Source organism: Bos indicus x Bos taurus, chromosome X, assembly GCF_003369695.1.
Source record: "Bos indicus x Bos taurus breed Angus x Brahman F1 hybrid chromosome X, Bos_hybrid_MaternalHap_v2.0, whole genome shotgun sequence".
NCBI lineage: Eukaryota > Metazoa > Chordata > Mammalia > Artiodactyla > Bovidae > Bos > Bos indicus x Bos taurus.
The window spans coordinates 45,975,464-45,987,914 of record NC_040105.1 but is presented as its reverse complement, the minus strand read 5'-3'; positions in this window follow the sequence as shown (position 1 = coordinate 45,987,914).

The window sequence follows — 12,451 nt, the reverse complement described above, 5'->3', positions numbered from 1 at the left end:
ATAAATGGATAAGAAAGCTGTGGTACGTATACACAATGAAATATTACTCAGCTATTAAAAAGAATGTATTTGAATCAGTTGTAATGAGGTGGATGAAACTGGAGCCTATTATACAGAGTGAAGTAAGTCAGAAAGAAAAATACCAATACAGTATATTAATGCATATACATGGAATTTAGAAAGATGCTAACGATGACCCTATATGTGAGACAGACACAGATGTAAAAACAGACTTTTGGACTCTGTGGGAGAAGGCGAGGGTGGGATGATTTGAGAGAATTGCACTGAAACAAGTATGTTACAATATGTGAAATAGATCACCTGTCCAGGTTCAATGCATTGGACAGGGTGCCAAGGGCCTGTGCACTGGGATGATCCTGAGGGATGGAATGGGGAGGGAGGTGGGAGGCGGTTTCAGATTGGGAAACACATGTACACCCATGGCTGATTGATGTCAATGTATGGCAAAAAAACTCTACAATAATGGAAAATAATTAGCCTCCAATTAAAATAAATAAATTATTAAAAAAAAAGTATTCACCATAGAACTTCTGATCAGAGCCTCTGGGACCTGAGATATGCTTATTTTGCAAGCTTTCCAGCAAAGTCTAATGCCTACTATAGGGTGAAATCCAGTGACTTAAGATGTAATCTTCAGTTCCACACGAGACTTGCTCAAATCCAGAAATATCTTTTCAGCCTGCATCCCATGGACTTTGAAAACATTCTTGAGAATAAAGAGTATGTCTTAGTGGAGAGGTATGAATTCAGTACTCTGAACTTCTTTAAACAAATGTAAATACTAATTAATTTTTATTGGCTTTTCTTTGAATAGAGCATTCTTTTTGAAAAATATGCTGCTGCTACTGCTAAGTCGCTTCAGTTGTGTCCGACTCTGTGCGAACCCATAGATGGAAGCCCACCAGGCTCCCCTGTCTCTGGGATTCTCCAGGCAAGAATACTGGAGTGGGTTGCCATTTCCTGCTCCAAAGCATGAAAGTGAAAAGTGAAAGTGAAGTCGCTCAGTTGTGTCTGACTCTTCACGATCCCATGGACTGCAGCCTACCAGGCTCCTCTGTCCATGGGATTTTCCAGGCAAGAGTACTGGAGTGGGTTGCTATTGCCTTCTCCGGAAGAAATATGAGGCTGAGTTTTAATCACTTTTTTGTTTTAAAGACTGTCCCTTACTCAAACATGTGCATATGTTATAATTTTGCTTCTGTAGATGTAATCTAACATGTGGTTCTAAACAATATGAGAATATAAAGTGATTGTTTTATCCATGGGAAACATGTATGGGTTGGGAGGTTTTGGATGATTTTTTTTTCTTTTGTTCCTTTTATTTTTACATTTTCATGTATAGTTTGAGTTTCTTATAGTGAATTTGTATGTCCTTTTCTCTAAGCAATTTATAGACTTTTGAGTCTCTAGACTTAAAAACTATGGTCTAAAGATTCATATATCAGCTGTGAGATTGGGAATCAACTCTTCCATGAGTATTTGGGAATTTTTCAGTTCAGTTGTGTTTGATTTAAGTTTCATTAACTTAAGAAGAAAATAAATGTATCAAGAGGGAAAAGCTAAGGACTAGTTCTTCAGATAATTCTCATTAATCACAGAGCATTTTTTTTTTCAAAATGATTTTCAAAGAAATATCTCAAAGGTAAAAGTTTCATTTTACTCTTTACTGTAAACTTCAGGGTGGTGATAACTTAAAATATATTACATAGAAAATAGAATATACACAATATTCATGATTTCATGGCAATTGAACCCAATTTGATTTTGTAATAAGAACTTTAAAACAGCAACAAAATTCATTACTCTTGAGAACCAATAGAATAAGCTTTGAAATTCTGTTTTATAAGGTCATTTAAAAAATTTTTCTGTATTTCTTCAAATATAACAAATTGAAGTGATCTTATATTCACATAGTATTATTTTTAAGTAGTTTAAAATATTAAACAGACCTTCTACCTAATTAAATTCCATATTTTTTTCTGAAAAGTAGGGGGTAGATAGTACTTCCTGTCTTTTATATGTATGGAACTCGCCCAGGAAGTATACATATAGTCATACAGTCATACAGCAATTTAGTAACAGAGTTGAATAATAAAACCCAGAATTTAAGTGTCGTTTATTAAGTGCCATAATACAGAGTTATTTTCTCTGTGTGCATTGATTTTACCCACTCCCTGTAGCTTTAAAGAGCTATTTTTGCAAAAATTAAAAAAAAAAAAACACAACTATACTTAGGGATCAAACTAGGAGACAAAATTTGGTTGGGTTTTAATCAATGGTCTCTACTTTCAATCAAGTACTTAGAGAAAATCTTTGATGTTTGGATTGTTGTTATTGTGCTGTTTAGTCACTAGGTCGTGTCCAACTCTTCTGACCCCATGCACTGCAGTACACCATGCTTGCCTGTCCTTCTTTTTCTACTAGAGTTTGCTCAAACTCATTTCCATTGAGTGAGTGATGCCATCCAATCATCTCATCCTCTGTTACCCTCTCCTTCTCAAGCCTTCAGTCTTTCCCAGCATCAGGGTCTTTTCCAATGAGTTGGCTCTTTGCATTAGGTGGCCAAAGTATTGGAGCTTCAGCATCAGTGTCAGTCCTTCCAATGAACATTTAGGGTTGATTTCCTTTAGGATTAATAGTTTTGATCTCCTTGCTGTCCAAGGAGCTCTCAAGAGTCTTCTCTGGCACCACAGTTTGAAGGCATCAATTCCTCAGCACTCAGTCTTCTTTATGTTCCAACTTTTACATTCATACATGGCTACTGGAAAAGCTATAGCTTTGACTATGCAGACCTTTGTCGGAAAAGCGTTGTCTTTGCTTTTTAATATGCTGTCTAGATTTGTCATGGCTTTCCTTCCAATGAGCAAGACTCTTTTAATTTCATGGTTGCAGCCATCGTCCACAGTAATTTTGGAGCCCAAGAAAATAAAATACGTCACTGTTTCTGTTTTTTCCTCATCTATTTGCCACGAAGTGATAGGACCATGTGCCATGATCTTAGTTTTTTGAATATTGAGTTTTAAGCCAGTTTATTTACTCCTCTTTCACCTTCATCAAGAGGCTCTTTAGTTCTTCTTCACTTTCTTCCATAAGTCAGGTGGTTTAACATTTATATATCTAAGGTTGTTGATATTCCTCCTGGGAATCTTGATTCCAGCTTATGATTTATCCAGCCCAACATTTCATATGATGTACTCTGCATATAAGTTAAATAAGCAGGGTGACAATATACAGCCTTGTCATACTCCTGTCCCAGTTTTGAATCAGTCAGTTGTTACATGTTTGTTCTAACTATTGCTTCTTGATCCACATACAGGTTTCTCAGAAGACAGGTGAGGTGGTCTGGTATTCTCATCTCTTTAAGAATTTTACACAGTTTGTTAAGATCTACAGAGTCAGTGTCAAATCCTAAACCAACATGCTTGATAATCAAACCCAAAGACATTATTGATAATATATCCAACTGGCCAACTCACAATTTTACTCTTCTCATCAACTCTCACTATCCCACTTGCCAAAATACTACAATAAGATTAGATTTTTATAGGTGATTTAGCAGCTCCACAAATCCCTTATAGTTCCCAAGAAAGAAAACACGAATCTGGATCTTTGATTTAAAAGTATTGTCACTTTGCCCTCAACTTTCCTAGTTGCATTTTTTCCTCATAAAAATTTACATGCATTGGCTAAGTAACTGCACCTCAAATTCATTTCTGAATCCCAACTTTCTTTTCCAGCTTTCCATTTTCATTGAATCATAGAAACTTGAAACAAGAAAATATTTTAGAGCAGAATTAGCCTGAATCTTGTATTTTTTGTCTGATGACATGGAAGCAAAGTGACATTTAATGACTGGTCCAAAGTTGCATATGTATTTTTCCTGTGTACATAAAATCACATTTTTGTTATTTATTTTAATAAGAACTAATATTATATAACTTTGTGCATCTTGTTATTCACATATATATAATAACTTTCATTATCTTACATATTACAGCTTCAACTCTTTCTTTTTTAAAAAATATTTTGACATAATTGTGAACTCACATGCAGTTATAAGAAATAACAGAGATATTCTTTGTATTTTTTGTCCAGTTTGCTCCATTGGTAACATCTAGCATTATTAGAGTGCAAAATCACAACAGGAAACTGATATTGATAAAATGTGTCAAATCTATTCAGATTTCACTAGTTACATGTGGACTTCTGTCTGCGTGTATTTAGTACTATGCAGTTTTATCACATGAATAGACTATTGTGGCAGCTACCACAGTCAATATGAAAGAGAATTCCACCAAAAAAGATACCTCATTTTTAACTACAACCACCTCCCTCCCACCTGACAATGCAGAAGATGCAAGAGACACAGGTTTGAACCCTGGGTTGGGAAGATCCCCTGGAGAAGGAGATGGCAATCAACTCTAGTATTCTTGCCTGAGAAATCCCATGAACAGAGGATCCGGGTAGACTACAGTCCATGGAGTCAAAAGAGTCGGACAGGACTGAGCACACATACACACACACACACACCTCCTTTCCACTCCAGATCCCTATTTCTTGGAAGTCAATAAACAATAATTTTTTGTTTCAAGAATGCTATGTAAATATAATAATACAGTATGTAACTTTTTATGATTGGCTTTTTAAAAATTCAGCATAATTCTTTTCATTACAAACATAAAATTTGATTTGTATCATACCAATAACATATTCCTTTTAATTGCTGATTGGTATTTCATGGTTTGACTGTATTACTGTTTTTTTAGTCACTCACCATGGAAGACATGTGGTTTCTTTCTAGACTTTATGAATTATGAATAAAGCATTTATAATCATTTACATACATGTGGTTGTATAAACATGTCTTTATTTTTAAAGATACATGGTCAAGAGTATTATTGCTGAGTTACATAGTATTTCCATGTTTATTTTTGTAAGAAACTGCCAAATATTTTCCAGAGAGAATACATCTTTTTACATTCTACTCATTAATGTAAAAAATAACTAGTTTCTCTGCAACCTGCCCAACATTTTGTATAGTCACTATTTTTAGAATTTTGTCTACTCTGATAGATGTGTAATGATATTTTATTATGATCATAATTGATATTTTCCTAATGGTGAATGGTTTCTTGTGCTTATTTGCTGACTGTATATCCTTTATGGAAATGTTTGTTCATGTCTTTTACCATTTTCTGATGGATTATGGGCTATTTTATTGTTAAAGAAAAAAATTACTTTATATTTTTGAGATACAAGACTTGTTAATTGTTTAATTTGTAAATATTTTCTTCCTTTCTGTAACTTGTATATTCATCCTTTTAGTAGAGTGTTTCATACAACATATTTTTTTAAAAAATTTAATGAGGTCAAATTTACCAATTGTTCCTATGAAGAATCCTACTTTTGGTGTCAATATCATATATGAAATGAAAAAAACAAAAAAAAGAAATATATGTTTGTACATTTTTTGTGTATATGTAAGTACAATAGAGGGAAAAGAGAAAATAAATTGATAAATTGGTGAAAAAAATAAATTTAACATAATCTCAATGACAAAAAAAAAAAAAGAATTCTTCTGCTTGTACTAGGTGCCAAAGTTTTTTGTTTGTTTGTGTTTGTAAACATTTTATAGCTTTCCAGTTTACATTTTAGTCAGTTTTTCATTTCAAGCTAATTTTTGTATAAGATAAGAAGTTTCTGGTTAGGTCCTGTGCATTTATGTATGTTTGTGTGTGTGTGCATGCATGCTTCAGGATGTTCAATTCCCCCAGGAGTATTTTTTGAATGGCTATCCTTTCTCCATTGAATTGCTTTTGAATATGTGTTGAAAGTCAGATGGATGTAAATGTGTGAGCCAGTTTCTGAGTTCTCCCTGTGTTTCATTGATCTATGTGTCTATTGGTCTGTAAGCACCACACTTCCTTGATTAATGCAGCTATTCAACTTCAAGATGGAAAGATTCTTTCTGTTAATACTATATAGTTCTATTTCAAAATTTTAGATTTTCTTGATACTGTGCATGTCCATATAAATCTTAGAAGAATTCTGTATATTTCTATGAAAAACTTTGCTCATTTTTTATAGAAATTGCATTAAATTTATAGATTTGGAGAGTGTTGACATCTTTATTAAGCTGAGTCTTCTAATTTGTAAATGTAGCATATCCTTCCATTTCCTTAGGTGACTTTTTCTTTCATTAACATTTTTAATTTTCAGTATACAGATTTTGTATATGCATTGAAAGATATATATATATATATATTGAAAGATATATAGATAGATAGATAGATAGATAGATAGATATCTTGATTCTATCTTTTGATCTTTCCAGTCTTATATTGATTTTTATTCAATTGAGATTTTTATTCTTGTTATTTCATTTTTCAATTCTAAAATTTCCATTTAGTTCCTTTTTTTAAATTTTATTTTATTTTTAAACTTTACAAAATTGTATTAGTTTTGCCAAATATCAAAATGAATCTGCCACAGGTATACATGTGTTCCCCATCCTGAACCCTCCACCCTCTTCCCTCCCCAAACCATCCCTCTGGGTCATCCCAGTGCACTTGCCCCAAGCATCCAGTATTGTGCATTGAACCTGGACTGGCAACTCGTTTCACCTTGTATTTCTTTGCTTATATTTTCAATTTTTTACATCTGTTTCAAGATAATTCAAAATTATATTAAAAGCATTTTAATGCTTTAAAATCTATTTCAGATAATTTCAACATTTAACTTATCTTGGTTTCAGCATTATTAGGTGTATTGTCTCATTCAAGTTGTGATTTTGTTGTTTATGATTTTCTTTGCATCCTTATCATTTTTCCTATTATACTATGAGACACCCTTCTATTTGACTTTTCTTTATCAGATTATTCCCCTGTTATGTAGCTAAAGGGTTGGATGTATGTGCATGTTTAGTTTCTTTCTTCTCTTGGGACTACCTTTGCAAAAGTGGAGCAGTGACTCAAACTGTTTCATTGCACATGGATTGGATGGATAAAAGTTTAGCTCCCTTCTTAGATCTCCAATGCCTTAATGATGAAAGTTGTGTAATGACTCATGCCATCTCATTGCCTCCAAGTCGGGGTAGAGGTTTATCTGACCACTGAGCTTCACTAACACCAAAGATGTAGGGAGAGTTGAGTACCATTTATTCCCATCTTATTCTCCTGGTTCAGTTTCACTGAATAGTGGTTATGTATGACAGCTCAACTCCTCACTAGGTTTCACTGATACAATGAGTTTGGGTAACTTGAGTTCTGACTAGGCCTGCCTTACCCTACATTGTTTAGTCTCATTGCTGCTGAGTTGATATGGGGGGATGGTTAGGAGAGGTTATAGCATAGATGTCATTAGCACTACCCTATACCACTAGATGACTCTGGAGTAACAGCTTATCACTGACACTACTCTGGGGAAGAAAATCATAGCATAGTACTGCTTGGTTCTGGTGAGTGGAGGGTGGAAGATAAGCTATGTGCTTGATATCATATCACTTAATACTACTCTGACAGGGAAGTACTGCTGGGGAAAATCTGCCTGCTTCTGCCAGGTAGGGTATGGAAGATCAACTCTCTACTTGGACCTGTCAAAACTACACAATCAGAAGAACTGGAACATCATCTTCTCCCACCCAATAGTGGATAGAATGCCAAGTCCCTCCCTGCATTTGAGGCTGTTGATTTTGCTTCCCACCACATATCCAATTCCTTACCCTGGCACACTCTGTGCTCCAACCACAAGCTGCTGCTGCTGCTAAGTCGCTTCAGTCATGTCTGACTCTGTGTGACCCCATAGACAGCAGCCCACCAGGCTCCCCTGTCCCTGGGATTCTCCAGGCAAGAACACTGGAGTGGGTTGCCATTTCCTTCTCCAATGCATGAAAGTGAAAACTGAAAGGGAAGTCACTCAGTCGTGTCTGACTCTTGGCGACTCCATGGACTGCAGCCCACCAGGCTCCTCCGTCCATGGGATTTTCCAGGTAAGAGTACTGGAGTTGGTTACCAATATTTTACATGTCTTATGCCCAGGCATATCTCTGTGTCTTTAGCTCTTTTCTGCTTAGGCTGAATAGATCTCACTATTCTATCACCTACTGAATGTCTTCCTTTTGTTGTCTTACCACTTCAAGTTGTCTTCCAATCTCCCCAGCAGTAAGAAATCACTACCTCCTTTTAGTCCCCAGGGCTTACCTTGTATCTTTCATAGCATGTATTATAATCTGCCTTGTACAATGGAATTAATATTTATGCTTATATATATATATATATATATATATATATATATATATATAAACCTTCCAGTTATAAATGATCACTGTATCTCCCAAATTTATTCTCAGTGTTTTCAATTGTATTTATTTATTCTACGAGCTTCTGTGATAGCTCAGTTGGTAAAGAATCCACCTGCAATGCAGGAGACCTGGGTTCGATCCCTGGGTTGGGAAGATCCCCTGAAGGGAAATGCTACCCACTCCAGTATTCTGGCCTGGAGAATTCCATGGGCTGTATAGTCCATAAGATCACAAAGAGTCAGATATGACTGAGTGACTTTCAGTTTCACTTATTCTATTCTTGGCTGTATTGAGTCTTCATTGCTGTGCAGGGGCTTTCTCTAGTTGTGGCAAGTGAGGGCTACTCTCTCTTGCAGTGTGTGGGCTTCTCTTTGTGGTGGCTTCTCTTGTAGTGGTGCACAGGTTGTAGATATTCAACTTTCAGTAGCTGCAGCACTAACGCTCAGTTGCTCCACATTCATGGGTTTACTTCATGGATTTAGTTGCTCTGCAGCATGTGGGATCTCCCCAGATCAGGGATCAAGCCCATGTCCCTACATTGCCAGGTAGATTCTTAACTACTGGACCAACAGGGAAGTTCCTCAACAGTTTATTTTATTTATCCAAAGTTTTAGCTTCCAGAACCTTGAAGCATTTGAAAGATTGCTTTTAAACCAACTATAAGGAACAAAACCCCACAACAGTGTCTCTTTGATTCACACTTTGCCCTTGACGAAGAAAGCTTGAATGTGAAACAGAGCAAAGGTTCAGATGTGGAGCATGAGCCCGGTGGTTTATAGACAGAACTGATAAGAAAAAAGGGCCTTGTTTTAGGGAATGACTAGTTAAGAGGCTATACAAGTACTTGGCATGACAGTTCAGATACCAAGAAATTTACTTGCATTTTTCTTTTTTAATCCTCATAGCTACACCTTGAGGTAGATGTTATAGTTACCCCATACAAGCATACCTTGTTCTAATGAGTTTCACTTTATTGTGCTCCACATTTATTGTATTTTTTACAAATTAAAGGTTTGTGGCAACCCCATTTCAAGCACCTATTGGCACGACTTTTCCAATAGCATTTGCTCACTTTATATCTTTGTGTTATGTTTTTGTAATTCTTGCAATATTTTTAACTTTTTCATTATTATGTCTGTTATGGTGTTCTGGGATCAGTGATATTTAATATTGCTATTGTAATTGTTTTGGGGCACCACAAACAGCATCCCTATAAGATGACAAACTTAATGGATAAATGTTGTGTGTTTTTGGATGGCTTCACCAACTGGCTGCTCCCTCCTGTCTCTTCCTTGTGATATGACAATATTGAATAAGCCAGTTAATAACCTACAATGGCCTCTAAATTTTCAAGTGAAAAGAAGAGACATGTCTCTCACTTTAAATCAAAAGCTGGAAATGCTTAAGCTTAGTGAGGAAGGCATGTCAAGAGGCAAGATGGACCAAAAGCTAGGCATTATTGGGCCAAACAGCTACATTGTGAATGGAAAGAAAAAAGTTCTTCAAGGAATTAAAAGTACTACTCCAGTGAACAAACAAATGATAAGAAATCAAAGCAGTCTTATTTCTGATACAGAGCAAGTTTTAATGTTTGGGATAAAAAATAAAACCAACCACAACATTAGCCTAATCTAGAGCAAGGCCCTAACTGTTCATTTTATGAAGACTGAGAGAGGTGAGGAAGCTGCAGAAGAAAAGTTTGAAGCTAGCAGAGGTTGGTTCATGAGGTTTAAGGAAAGAACCCATCTCCAAAACATCTAAGTGCAAGGTGAAACAGCAAGTGCTGATGCGGAAGCTGTAGCAAGTTTTACCAGGAAATCTAGCTAAGATAATCAGTGAAGGTAATTACACTAAATGACAGATTTTCAATGTAAACATAGCTGTCTTTTATTGAAAGAAGATGCCCTCTAGGACTTTCACAGCTAAGAAAGAGAAGTTAATGCCTGGCTTCAAAGATTTGAAGGAAAAGGTGACTCTCTTGTTAGGGGCTAATGCAGCTGGTGAATTTAAGTGGAAGACAATGTTCTTATACTGTTCAGCAGATTCTAGGGCCCTTAAGATTTATGTTTAATCTACTCTGCCTGTGCTCTATAAATGGCACAACAAAACCTGGATGATAGCACATCTTTCTACAACATGATTTATTGAACATTTTAAGCCCGCTCTGGAGACCTAACCTCAGAAGACAAAGATCTCTTTCAAAATATTACTGTTCATTGCCAGTCCAGGTTCGATGCATGAGACAGGGTGCTCAGGGCTGGTGCACTGGGATGACCCCCAGATGGGATGGGGAGGAAGGTGGGAGGGGGGTTGAGGATGTTTACACACATGTAAACCCATGGCTGATTCATGTGAATGTATGTCAAAAACCACTACAAAATTGTAAGTAATTAGCCTCCAATTAAAATAAATAAATTTTTTTTAAAAAGGTAAAACTATGGGAAAAAAATATTACTGTTTATTGACAGTCACCCAGAGCTCTGATGGAGATATACAATTAGATTGATGTTGTTTTCATGCCTGCAAACACAGCATTCATTCTGTGGTCCATTGGACCAAAGAGTAATGTTGACACTCAAGTCTTATTATCTAAGAAATATATTTTATGAGGCTGTAGCCTGCCATAGATAGTGATTCTTCTGATATCTGGGCAAGGCAGATTCCGGGCAAGGCAGAATCTGGAAAGGATTCACCATTCTAGGTGTAAAATAAGTACACTGGTAATTCATGGGAAGACATCAAAACATCAACTTTAACAGGAGTTTGTAAGAAGTTTATTTCAATCATCTTGGATGATTTTGAGGAGTTCAAGATGTCAGTGAGGAAGTAACTGCAGATGTTGTAGAAATAGCAAGAGAACTAGAAGTGGAGCCTGAAGATGTGACTGAATTGGTGCATTCTCATAATAAAACTTAAGTGAATGAGGAGTTGGTTCTTATGAATGAACAAAGAAAGTTGTTTCTGGAGGTGGTGTCTACTCCTGGCTAAGATGCTGTGAAGATTATTGAAATGACAACAAAGCACTTAGAATATTGCATAAACTTAGTTGATAAAGGAGCAGCAGGTTTAAGAGGATTAACTCCAATTTTGAAACAAGTTCTATTGTGGGTAAAATGCTATCAAATAGCACTGCATGCCACTGGGAATTCATTTGTGAAAGGAGTCAATGGATATAGCAGTCTACACTGTTATCATATTTTAAGAAATTGCTTAGCCCCCCCAACCTTCAACCTTCAGCAGCCACCACCCTGATCAGTCAGCAGCCATCAAGATGGAGGCAAAATCCTCCACCAGCAAAAAAGATCGTGAACTTTAAAGGATTAGATGATGGTTAATATTTTCAATTAACATATATATCTTGGATTTTTAAACATCATGTTATTTATTTCACACTTAATATTCAATACTATAGCTAAACATAATGTTTACATGCATTGAGAAACAAAAAAAAAATTGTGACTTCGTTTATTGAAATATTCATTTTATTGGAGTGGTCTGCAAATGAACCCACAATATCCCCATGGTATGCCCATGTTGCATTTTATGGTGTTCTCCCTATCATTTTCAGACTTACAGAAACATATTTATAGCATCAGTAATATGGGTGTTTTGAAGAGATAAAGCTATCCTAGGAGATTTTAAGTCACCAGAACTGCAATCTTCAGAAGCTTGTATAAGACTACTTGTTTCATTTTGGAGGACTTCTTTGGACTGGAGCAAAGCAGTTGAAACCACTTATTATTCATTTAACAAATACTGTTTGAATACCTACTCTGAGTAAGGCACTTGAGATAAAAGATGAAAGTTCTTTCTTGAGTGGATTTGTAGTCTAATGGGCAGACACACAAAGTAAACATTATATCTTAATGTAGTGAGGCTCACTGAATCTATAATGCTAGGGAATGATTTAAACATCAGAATCATAGTTTTAGAGAAGAAGGGATATTAGGAATTATTTGTCTCCTTGGGTTACTCTGTAAGATTGTGAGCAAGAATTCTATGAAGATATATAACCAAAGAGCTTGATTTAACTGTTTGTCCTGAATTTGTGTGCCTGGTAGATGATCTTCTCCCACCTGTCACCCACTCTTCTAAGCAAAAATAACTTGGCACATATTGGTTTGGGGAATT